Source organism: Leopardus geoffroyi, chromosome A2 (assembly GCF_018350155.1).
Source record: "Leopardus geoffroyi isolate Oge1 chromosome A2, O.geoffroyi_Oge1_pat1.0, whole genome shotgun sequence".
In the NCBI taxonomy this organism is placed as follows: Eukaryota; Metazoa; Chordata; class Mammalia; order Carnivora; family Felidae; genus Leopardus; species Leopardus geoffroyi.
This window is the reverse complement of record NC_059331.1, coordinates 1,716,457-1,728,615: the sequence shown is the minus strand read 5'-3', so window position 1 is coordinate 1,728,615 and position 12,159 is coordinate 1,716,457. Positions and strand designations below refer to the sequence as shown.

Sequence of the window (12,159 nt, the reverse complement as noted above, 5' to 3'; positions counted from 1 at the left end):
CCGCCCTGCATTGCTTTCACACCAGCTCTAAATGCCACTGGGTCCCGGGAGGTTATGGGCCAGCCACCCGCCTGGCTTTGGCTCTGAGTGTCTTCCCTTTGCTGCCTTCTGGGAACCGAGAGTCTCAAACTGAGTGTTCAGGAGACAGGTGTGCTCACACTGGGCCCCACTGAAACCCAGCAGCCCGGAGAAATGTGGCCCCCACGCACCTCGGTCCAAGCCCCTCCTGAAATGGGTCAGCACCTTGCAAACGTTAAAGCTGGTCTTTGTCGCGTTTCCTAGGCCCCCTGAGGCCGAGACCCTTGCCACGTGCTTTTCCTGCGTGTCGTCTGCTCGATCCAACCACGCGAGTTTCCAAGGGTGTGGGGATGGGGACAGGGCACCGCCGGCTCCCAGCAGACCTGCTAGGGTGGTCGTTCCAGTGTATCAGCCCCGGGTAACCTGGGTGCTGAAACAGTGCAAGTTCATTCTCTCCCAGCTCTGGAGCCGCAAGTTCAAGATCAAGGTGTCACAGGGCTGTTCCTACTCAGGGAGAACCGGGCCAGGCTCTCCCAGCATCACTGGGGGGATCACCGCGATCTTGGCGTCCCTTGGCCCGTAGAAGCATCACCCCATCTCGACCCCATTTTCACGGGGCTTCCCCCAGCCTGTCTGCGTCCACATGGCCTCTTTTAAAAAAGACGCCAGTAGTGTTGGATGAGGGCCACCCTCCTCAGGTATGACCTCCCCTTAACTAGGTACCCCTGCAGTGACCCCATTTCCAAATAGTTTCTCATCTGACGTGCTGGGTGTTGGGGCTTCAATGCATGCATTTGTCATAGGGACGCAAATTAACCCCAGCTGCCCTGTGGGGTCCCAGCCTGGCAACCAGCATCGGTGGTGCCTCCCACTTTCTTTCTGGGAGCCGGGATCCCCCCAGGCCCCAGGAGGTGACGGGGTGGGGTGCTGGAGCAGACCCAGCACAGGACCGGCCGGGGCAGAAGAAAGTGCCCCCTGCTGCCATCTGCGCAACTGATCCTTTTCCGACAAAGTGCCACCTGCTTCCTTGGAGCCTCACAGGTGGCAGCATGGTGGAGAGCTCCCGAGGGGGATCTGTGGGCCGTACGGGGGCCACAGCCGCCTCCCCTCCCCCCCACACACCCCAGGACCGTGTCCTCACGAGTCTGGAGGGACGTTAATCCTTCCCAGCGTGGCACATCCTGCTGCAAATAGTCTGGGGCCCACCGCCCTGAGCCCACTTCTTTGGGAAGTTGGTCCTGTGGGCCCTGAGTCTGAGACAGAGCCTGGTCTGGCGCTCGTTGGCAAGTGTCCCAGCAGCACTGGAGGCTTGGTCAGGACAACCCCTGTGTTGTGGACAAGGAAACCGGGGCTGAGAAAAATGACAGCCGCCTCCACGCACTCCCCTCTACCTCAGGACCAGCAGACAACGCCTCACTTCCTGTAGGGCGTTGGGGGCTGTGCCGGCCCCTTCCTGGTCCTGGCCGTCCGACTCGTGTTCACGGGCACCAGGATCCCACCGTCCAGATGCTCCACACGACCAGGGCCCCAGACATGGGCCACCTGAAGGGAGCCTGAGTAGCCCCAGCCAGTGAGCGGTGGGGCTGGGCTCTCCCCCCATCCGTCAGGACCCCACATCCCAGGGCCGGCACCGGGTGTGGCCAGGGGGCACCCGCCCTGCATGCAGGAGCTGGGGTGGCACCAAGACCCTCTGGGATCAAGATAAACAGCACATTAACATAGAATAAAAATGAATTAATTTGTATCAACGGTAACTTATTTATCCTAATTTGGTCTAATTTGATTTTATGTAAAAGTAGAACATTTTACGAGAACACTGTTTCTTATTTCCACGAACGAGGCAAAGTCGATGTGAAAATCCAGTGAACCAAATTTCAAAATGTTAATTGAGTCCAGACAGGATGGGGCACTCTGGTTTCTCCTCTTGGTTCAGGCTCCAGGATGACTGTCTCAGCACTGTTACCAGTTCTGGCTCGATTTCACACGTTGGTATTTCAGCCACCATGGGTTTTGTGCCTTCGTTTTGATTTTTTATCACAGAGCATTAACACGATTTGCCTTGATCGCTGGATTTTGGGCGTCCCTCGCGTTCTGTGCCTGCGTCTCGGCGCTGTCCTGCAAGGCGCCCACTGCCCGTCACCTCAGGACACACACGTGCCCTTCAGATGCGTGCGCACCTGCATGCTGACTGCTTGTGCTGTGGGGAAGCCAGCCACACGGGGCAAGATGCGAGGCCTGCTCTGGGCACGCCAGGGATGGCGGAGGTGGAGAGGGAGCCCGGTGACCCCGCGGTTCCAGCCCTAGGAATGTGCACAAAACGATTGCAGAGACGCTCAAATAAAGACACGTGCACGGATGTTCACAGCTGCACAATTCATGGGAGCCAAAGGGTGGAAACAGTCTATATATCCATCAGTGGGTGAACGGATATGCACAGTGTGTCCACCACACGTGGGAACATCCCTCGGCCACGAGCAGGAGCGAGGCGCCCACCCCCGCCGCCCCGCGGACGGACCCCGAGCACACGACGCTCAGGGAGGGAACCCGGCACGAGAGGCCACGCAGGGTGTGAGTCCGCGTGCATGGAGCATCCGGAACAGGCTCGTCCACGGACGGGAAGGGGGCTCGTGGGGGCTGGGAGCTAGGGGAGTGGTGATGGCCGATAGGGACGTGGCTTCCTTCTCGGGCTGATGGAATGTTCTGGAACTGGTAGAGGTGGTGGTTGCAGGACACTGTGAATGCGCCCAATGCCACTGAAATGTTTACTTTAAAACGGTTGGTTTTCTCGTATACAACTCTCACCTCAGTTGCAAAAATGTGGGCAGATCGGGCACGCAGATTTCGGCTGTGTTCACAGGCCTGCAGGCATCTGATGGTGGCCCGGGTGCTGGCCGACACGGGGCCAGCGAACCGCAGAGCTGAGTGCCCCAGGGCCACCGTGTGCTGCACTTGTGCTCACCCCAGGAGGGATCTGGGACTCCTCCAGCCCTCTGCAGGAGGAGACGCTGGTGGAGGCCTGGAGCACCTTGGCCTCGAGACTCTGGGGTGCGTGCGAGCCAACCGCCTCTCTCGGATTACAGGAGGAGCTGTGTTCCTCGGGGAGCTTCATGTGCTCCCCCTCCCCCCCCCCCCCCCCGCCCCCGCGGTGTGTGCGCGTGTGCGTGTGCGTGCAGAAAGCCTGCCGGGCCGCCTCTGCCACCCCAGTCCCCGAGCCTCTGAGGGCAGCTCGGTGTGGGCGGGGCCTCTGCTGAATCAGATGTTGCTCTGTTTCGGTTTTCTCCTCCCCGGCACTTCCCCTCCTCAGCTCCGCCCACTCGCCACCTGCAGCTCCTTCTGACTCCCATGCGGTTTGCCCAAACCGTGTGTCATGGAGGGGCAGCCGCCAGCCTCTGCTTGACCTTTTTCCTCAAATGCCACCTGAGCCGTGAGCCCCTCCAGGAGGCGTGTCGGACCCCACAAGCTTTCTGGGCGCTGTCTGGCTGCCGGCCAGGAAGGAGCAGCTGTTGGGCCTCGGCTCTGCGTTTTGCTGTCCCCCGGGGCTGCTCCCCAGAAAGCCCCTTGCGTGTGTTTGGTGGCTACACACTCGCCAGGCCCTCTCCCCTGCAGCCTAAGTGCGGCAGGAAGAGGGCGCTGCCGGTGGGGTTCCCGGGGCCAGGCCAGCCCCCAGGGGAACTGACTCCAGGCGGATTTCATTTCCCAACTCCGTTAAAAAAATATCGCTACCGTTTGAATGTGTTTAACGCGGACGACACGTTGGCCTTCAGCACACCGACAATGTGTCACGTCACTGTCTGGTCCTGGGCTTTCTCATCCACCAGACGGGCCTTCCCCTCCTCCCTTCCAGAAGGACAACCTCAGCTCCACTGCCTTCCCGGCCCCCAAAGCCCATGCCTCACACAGGTGCTCCGGGCTGCTGGACACGGGACCCTTTCCTCTGTGCACACACGCGTGCCCTGGAAAGACTTTGTGCCTGGGCAAGGAAGGCCCCAGGACACAGCAGGTCCTGAATCCCCAGAACCCGCGAAAGTCACGCCTGATAGGAGCACGCTTTTGCAGGTGTCACTAAGTTAAGTCTTTTGAGATGGAGGGATTTTCCTGATGTGCCTTCATTGCAACCGTCGGTGTCCTTATAAGAAGGCAGAAGGGGGGCCCCTGGGGGGCTCAGTCGGTTAAGCGTCCGACTTCAGCCAGGTCACGATCTCGCGGTCCGTGAGTTCGAGCCCCGCATCGGGCTCTGGGCTGATGGCTCAGAGCCTGGAGCCTGTTTCCGATTCTGTGTCTCCCTCTCTCTCTGCCCCTCCCCCGTTCATGCTCTGTCTCTCTCTGTCCCAAAAATAAATAAACGTTGAAAAAAAAAAAATTGAAAAAAAAAATTGAAAAAAAAAAGGCAGAAAGGGATTTGACACTCAGGTGCCCCCAGGAGCTGGAGGAGACGGGAAGGACCCTCCCCGGAGCCTCCAGAGAAAGTGCACCCCCCCCCCCGCCTCCCCCTGGCACTGTGACCTCCGCCCAGTGATACCGGTTTTGGACTCTGGCCTCCAGAACTGCAGAAATACACTTCTGCTGTTTTAAGCCAGCAGATCAGTGTGATTTGTTACAGTAGCTGCAGGAAACGAATCCGGACTGCACAAGGGGGGGGGGGGTTACATTTCAGCAGCTGCACCTCATTCACCCCCACAACCCAGCTGCTCTCCTGGGACCCCGTGGCCTGCCGTTTCGGGGGGCAGGACCCACAGCTGAGGGTGCTCTCCCCGCCAACGTCGTATACCTGTTTGGGGAAAGCGTCCCGAAAGGCCCCATTTCATCCCTGAACGTGGGTCGTGGGAGACACAGCTTCTCTCGCGTGTGGCGTGGGGGGCGTGGGGGAAGGTGTCCGCACCACTGCTCAGAGGCATGGGCCACAAAACTAGCAGCTGCTCAGAACAGAGGGGCCCCTGCCTGTCGTGTTCAGTTCCCACCCCCCACCTGTGACCTGGACCAGGCCAGACAAACCGAAGCCCCTCCCAGCCCCAGGGCCCTTCGAAAAACCGCCGACTCTGTGCACAGCCATACGAGCCAACTTACGTCATCCTCCCAAACACCGAGGCTGCTGACGGCCTCGCCCGCTCGCGCTCCCCAGAGAGCTGGCGTCCAGATTCAGCCATCGCCCACCAGCCTGAACCCTGCCCGGTTTTGTTCTGTCTCCGCCCGGGGCCCTGGAAACACGGTCCTGGGTTTGCGATTCCGAGCCCGGGACTGTTGGATTCCTGGGCTCCTCCGTCCGTCCGGAGGGTCCCCACCGTGCCGCCTCCAGCCAGGCAGAGTGGGAAGAACACAGATGTGCCTTCGCCCCTCAGCTCTGTGCACGGCACCTCTGTCTTCGGAATCGAGGGCGGTGGGCAGCTCGCCGACCCTCCCAGAGCCATGCGGATCGCGAGGCAGGACGCCCCCCCCCCCCAGGCCCCGCTCCCTGGACCCTCGACCCCTCGGCCCCTCAGCTGCACGGTGCCAGGGTCTGGGCCCCAGCCTCGATTTGGTCGCTCCCTGCCTGCCCTACGTTTCTGGTGCTTCCTTGTCTTGCCCTTGACCCCTCCCGGTTGTTAGACATCAAGCTGGCTATAAAAGGCAATTCTGATCTAAGAAAAAGGAGGACACGGGTGGCCTGCTGCCCGGGCCGAGATCGGCTTCTGCTTCTGCCTCGCAGCCGGGCGTCTGGGATTAATTTGGATTCCCAGAATACCATCGGGGGAGGCGGCACATGCTGTTAGGATTGCGTAGCGGCTCCTGCTCTGCTGCCCCAGGCCCAGCCCAGGGTGTCCCTGCACCCGCCCACCCGCCCGCTGCAGAGCTGGCTCAGGGGACCGTTCTTTTCTGCCAGCAGCTGCTCCCCGTGCAGGGGGGAGGCAGCGTCTGCTTGAGGAGGGGGCAGGGGGCAGGTGGAGGGAAGCCAGGGCACATCCTGTCTCTGGGCCCGGCAGGCTTCCCTCCCCGGCAGGCAGGTCTCCCCAGTGCTCCCTGCAGCTCCTGGAGGGAGCTGGGGCCATCTGGGGCTCGCACGGCCCCTTCTCTTCCCCGGCAGATTCCTGCCCAGGCCGTGCTGCAGGCACGTGTCTCTGCTGCCCAGCAGTCGGGACAGGGCCAGGAAACCGCCCCCGTCCCTGCCCCTGGGGAGCTGGACGCGCGCAGGTGCGCGCACGCATATCTGCAGCTGGTGAGAGCCGTGGCACGACCCGCTCGCCTCGCCTCACACTGTCGCACGTGTAGCCACAGTTGCTTTTAAGAGCACGGACGGGTCCCGGGACCAGAACGTTTCCGAATCAGTGGAATTACGGTTCCAGGAGCGTTCTGTCTCGTCTCCCTTTGAGGCCGGTGCTGCTGCGCTTCTGGGTTTATAGGTGAGGAGCCAGGGAGTCCGTCCAGATTCACCTTGCCCGCATCCCGCGGCCCGGGAGCCACAGAGCTGGGCCTCAGCGACCTGACCCACTGCCCCCTTAGCTGCTGGGAGAGCACTCCTCTAGTCAACGTCCTTTAAAAGATTAAAATTAAGGGCGCCTGGGTGGCTCGGTGGGTGAAGCATCCGACTTCGGCTCAGGTCATGATCTCATGGTTCGTGAGTTCGAGCCCCGCGTCGGGCTGTGTGCTGACAGCCGGGAACCTGGAGCCTGTTTCGGATTCGGTCTCCCCCGCTCTCTGTTCCTCCCCCGCTTGTCTGTCTGTCTGTCTCTCTCTCTTTCAAAAATAAATAAACATTTGGGGCGCCTGGGTGGCGCAGTCGGTTGAGCGTCCGACTTCAGCCAGGTCACGATCTCGCGGTCCGGGAGTTCGAGCCCCGCGTTGGGCTCTGGGCTGATGGCTCAGAGCCTGGAGCCTGTTTCCGATTCTGTGTCTCCCTCTCTCTCTGCCCCTCCCCCATTCATGCTCTGTCTCTCTCTGTCCCCCCAAAAAAATAAATAAACGTTGAAAAATAAATAAATAAACATTAACAAAGTTTCTTTTTAAATTAGGTAAGGCAGACCCCTCTGCCGTGGTGGGGGGACGGTCGCTCGATGAATCCAATGCCGCCGGCGGGCCCTCCACCCAGTGTTGGGACGGTCTGCTCTGTCTTCACCCTCACACGGAAGCAGATGGCTGGCGTGCAGGGCCATGTTGTTACGAGTAGTAAGAGCAGGAATAGCTCTCACACCCTGCAAGGCTTTCACCTCGAGGGCATCTGGAGCCAGGCCGGAGAGGGGACCTGTGCTCCCCACTGCCCGTCGGCTCTGGGCGCCGACCCTGGCCCTGCAGTCCCAGGATTGTGGGTGGGAGTCAGACCCGCTCCGTGTACGAAACTTGTCTCATGTTCTATTTTTAACCCAGCTCCCGATCGCTGATTCTGTGACGCACGTGTTACCGATGGGACTCCTCTCAGCTCCCCCAGGACACGATGGGCTGCCCCCGGGGGCAGCCACCTGAGTTTCTGCAAATCGGATCCAGTCCTCCATGCGTCAGGAACACCCCTTAAGGGGTGAGCCCAACCCGAAGGCTCAGAGGGCGCTGGCCTTGGGGAGCCTGGAACCCCAGGGAGCAGGTGCTATGTTCAGCTCAGCGCCCTCCTCGCTCCTGTCCCTCTGGTTCTTCTGTCCCTCTGGTTCTTGACTACGTTTTCCTCTGGAGGCTGCGCGTGGACCTTTGTCAAGGGGAACACGGAGAAATAGGGTGCGGTGTTACCGCTCAATGGAGTGCTAGCTGGACTTCGTGGCGGGCGCCTCCGACCTGCCCGGGGCCCCTCCGGGAGATGCAGTGTTTGCTCCTTGGGATGAAGCAAAGGACAGTTGTTTGCTCAGGCGTCAGGAGTTCCAGTCTCACCCAGGCGACACGGGGCCGTGTCTGGGGACATCTGTGGTTGTCACAACTGGGGGTGCTCTTGGCATCGAGGATGTGGGGCCAGGGATGCCACTCCGCCCCACAGGGAGTGAACTGGCACCGAATGTCCACAGTGCCCAGGGGAAAACCGCATTCTAGAAAGTTCCTACCCCACCAGGCCTTACCTCCACCCAACCCTGGGGGTCCTTGCCTCCCAGATCCTTCGGGCAGGGAGCTTCTTGTGGTTTGGAGCCCCCAGGAGCTCCCTCCATTGGAGGCGGACCCTTCATAGCGAGATTTGCATGTTGCCTTCTAACTGTCACGTGCCGTAGGCCTCACCCAGTTTAAATGATTACTTCACAGCCTTAGATAGATGCCGCAACCCCCCCAACTTCCGCAACCTCCCCCAACTTCGGGGACCCCAGGGAGGCGGTTGCCTCGGGGGCCATCCGCTCAGCTCCCCGCTTCTGCATCCTGGGGGCTGGCAGGGCCGCGCTTTTGTCCACTGGAAACCCTTGAGATGCTGTCAGGAACCAGCCTGGTTTATTTGGATTAATCACGGAAGGGGTGGACCAGCACGGTATTTGTTTTGGTGAAATCGAAACCTCAGATCTCAGCGTGAACGTTCACGAGGACAGACATTCCCCAGGTCAGCCCGGGACAGCAGGCGGGCCGGCGGCCGTCCAGCAGAGCCCCACGTGGTGTTTGTGCAGCGGGACCGAGCCCGGGAGGCACGCTCCGCCCCGCTGCTCGCCCAGCCAGCGGCCGCCCCCCTCCCTGCAGCCCCTTCCTCACCGGCACCCAGTGGAAACTCCGCTGGAAACCCGGCTTCCCATTTTTGGAGGCGCTTCTAGAAACTAGACGTCTTTCCAGCTTGAAGGGAGGTGACCTTTTCGTTCAGCTTCTAATTTCCTCCCCTTCAGCTTCAAGGAAGTTAAGGCAGAAGTGATACTGACCCGGTGTGGGGCCGTGCATTCTCCGCCTTGCTTCTCTTTCCCATGAACCCTTCCAGACTTCCTTTCTCCGGGCGCTCGTCAGAGAGCGTGAAGCCGGCCCGGGGTGAAGGCCCATCGTGCGTCGGGATGCCCCCAGTTCACGTGGCCCTCGTAAGAACTCAGTTTACACATCTGGAGGCTGCTCGCCATCGGGGGGAAAGTGAAGTCCCGCAATCAAAAAGCCGAGAAGAAAAGATCTTCCTTACCGGGGACCCGCGAAGGGTTCAGGGCCCGGGGATGCTGGCTGGCTGTGCAGCTGCACCTGAGGCGAAAGAGGAGAGAGACGGTGTCCACCGGGGACGTGACTGGACCCGCACGGAGAGTGCGTGCGGGGTGGACGACGGTCCATCCGGGCTCACGCTGACCGCTGGCCGCACGTTGTTATCACGAGCCTTGGGCTGGTTTCCTGGCTTTCCTGCGTCTCAGCTCCCTCGTTTACGCAAAGGGATGCCGGACGTGTTTGTGTCGTGGAGAAAGACCCACCTACTGCCCAGAGCTGTCGTGTGCGTTAAATTGGGGGAATTCACGGAAAAGTTAAGTAGAAGGCCCAGCGAGGGTCTGTGCTAAATACGGGCCGGTCTTCCCACTGTCCTCACTGCTGCCATTTCACCCCGGAGACTTGCTCGCAGACTTTTCCCAGACACGCAGCCCCGTGCAGGGGTGGGTGTGTCACGATACCCAGTGCATGGCACACACATCATCCTGAGCTTTACCTGCTGGCCCTGGGCGGCCTGGGCTGAGAGCGTGTTCCTTCCCAGAGGCTTGGTTTCTGCTGGGTTCCCCAGAAGCGTGGGGCCACATTTTATGTTGACTTCTTAGCTCTGGGTTCTAAGCCACTTAGGGTGAGAACAGGGCTATGGCTGCCAGGCCTCGGAGGAGCCCCGCAGGCCCAGACGGAGGCAGACCCAGAGGTGGCCCCATGCCTCTGCACAGCCGGGTAGGTTTCCGCCTAAGTCTCCCTTTCTCTGAGGAGGAAACCCTAAGCAAGTCCTGGCCTTTTAAACAGGACATGTAGCTTCTTCTTACTGTTACATAACATTCGCCATCTCAGCCATCGCCAAGCACACAGCTCAGCATCAGGCACACTCACGCTGTTGTGTAACCAGGCCCACCATCCGTCTCCAGAACTTTCCATCTCCCCGAACCAAGACTCTGTCCCCATGAAGCATGGACTCCCCACCCCTGGCTCCCACCACCCACTCTCTGACTCGGCGGGTGGGACTCCTCTGGGGACCCCCTGTGCGTGGGGTCGCGCAGGACGCGTCCTTCTGTGTCTGGCTCCTGTCCCTGCACACAGTGGCCTCCGGGTCCGTCCGCGTGGTGGCAGGTGGCAGGACGTCCTTCCTCCCTGAGGCTGGGTCACATTCCGGCGTGTGGATGGACCACACTGTGTTCACGCTTCATTTGTCAGTGGACACTCAGTGGCTTCCCAGCTGTGGCCATTGTGGACGATGCTACGGGTGTGCAAGTGTGTGTTCAAGTCCCCGCTTTCCGACCTTTTAGGCTGGATCCTACGGTAATTTTATATTTAATCTTCTTGAGGAAGCTTCGCAGTGTTTTCCACAGCGGCTGCACCGTTTTCTGTTCCCACCAGCCGGGCACGAGGTTCCGGTTTCTCCACATCGTCACCAACCCGGTTATTTCTATTGCTGCTTTTTTGTTTTTATCATAACCATCCTACGGGGTGTGAGGTGCTATCTGACTGTGGCTTTGACTTAATTCTCTAATGGTTAATGACCAGTGATGTTGACCATCCTTCCCTGTGCTTCCTGGCCATCTGTAGGTCTTCTTTGGAGAAATGTCTGTTCGGGTGCTCATTTTCAGTCAGGTTTTTGCCTTTTTTTTTTTTTAAATGTTTGTTTGTTTATTTATTTAGAGAGCACGCATATGCACGAGTGGGTGAGGGGCAGAAAGAGGGGGAGCATGTCCCAAGCATGCTCCACGCTGTCAGCACAGAGCCTGATGGGGGGCTCGATCCCACGAACCACGAGATCACGACCTGAGCTGAGATCAAGAGTCAGACACTTGGGGCGCCCGGGTGGCTCAGTCGGTGGAGCACGTGACTCTTGATCTTGGGGTAGTGAGTTCGGGCACACTGGGTGTAGAGATTACTTAAAAGTAAAACCTTTGGGGCGCCTGGGTGGCGCAGTTGGTTAAGCGTCCGACTTCAGCCAGGTCACGATCTCGCGGTCCGTGGGTTCGAGCCCCGCGTCGGGCTCTGGGCTGATGGCTCAGAGCCTGGAGCCTGTTTCCGATTCTGTGTCTCCCTCTCTCTCTGCCCCTCCCCCGTTCATGCTCTGTCTCTCTCTGTCCCAAAAATAAATAAACGTTGAAAAAAAAAAAAAAAAAAGTAAAACCTTTAAAAAAAAATAGTTTGAGTTCTTTACATATTCTGCATATTAATCCTTACTGCTTGTATGATTTGCAGATAATTTCTTTCATTCTGTGGGTTGCCTCTCGCTGCGCTGAGAACGTCCTCTGATGCACAAGCTTTTAATTTTTTTTTTTTTTAATTTTTTTTTTTTCAACGTTTATTTATTTTTGGGACAGAGAGAGACAGAGCATGAACGGGGGAGGGGCAGAGAGAGAGGGAGACACAGAATCGGAAACAGGCTCCAGGCTCTGAGCCATCAGCCCAGAGCCCGACGCGGGGCTCGAACTCCCGGACCGCGAGATCGTGACCTGGCTGAAGTCGGACGCTTAACCGACTGCGCCACCCAGGCGCCCCACAAGCTTTTAATTTTAATGAAGTCCAATTTTTTTGTTGATTCCTGTCCTTTCGGTGTCACGTCCAAGAAGTTTGTATTCTTCATGTACCAGAGGACACTTTTTTTCTGGTTTTCCTCCTCAGAGTCAATCACTCCAATCTAATAATGTGAGAAAAGCATCAGACAAACCCTATTTGAGCGACTTCCCACAAAATCCCTGGCCAGCCCTCCTCAAAGCTGTCCAGGCCGTGAAAAACCAGGAAAATCTGGGAAACTGTCTCAGCCCTGCGGGACTGTATTATCTGGGTTTTCCAGAGAAACAGAACCAATACGATATAGAGATAAAGAGGATTTCTACAAGGAACTGGCCCGTGTGGCCAGGGAGGCAGAGAAGGTCCAGGAACTGCGGTCGGCCAGCTGGAGACCCAGCAGGGCTGACGGAGCGAGCCCTCGACTGAGCTCAGGTCCGAAATGCAGAGCAGGGCCGATGTCCCAGCTGGACAGCCAGGCGGAGAGCGCATCCTCACGGGGGAGGGCAGCCCGCGATGCTCGGGCCACGGGCTCAGAGGGCACCCTCACCCCCACGCCACGCACCGGGCACGCCCTGGCCACCCTGG

General features: G+C 59.1%; 1 protein-coding gene and 1 long non-coding RNA gene across 2 annotated transcripts in view; one reads left to right on the top strand and one right to left on the bottom strand.

Moving 5' to 3' along the window:
• GNG7 (G protein subunit gamma 7) overlaps positions 1-12,159 on the top strand; it is a 119,921-nt gene that overhangs the window by 50,444 nt on the left and 57,318 nt on the right. The gene's annotated exons all lie outside the window — the stretch shown is intronic.
• Positions 7,319-8,915, bottom strand: LOC123605063. Its single transcript, XR_006715566.1, has 2 exons — positions 8,635-8,915; positions 7,319-7,786 (listed from the first exon to the last, which is right to left on the bottom strand). It is a non-coding gene; the product is annotated as an uncharacterized LOC123605063 (long non-coding RNA).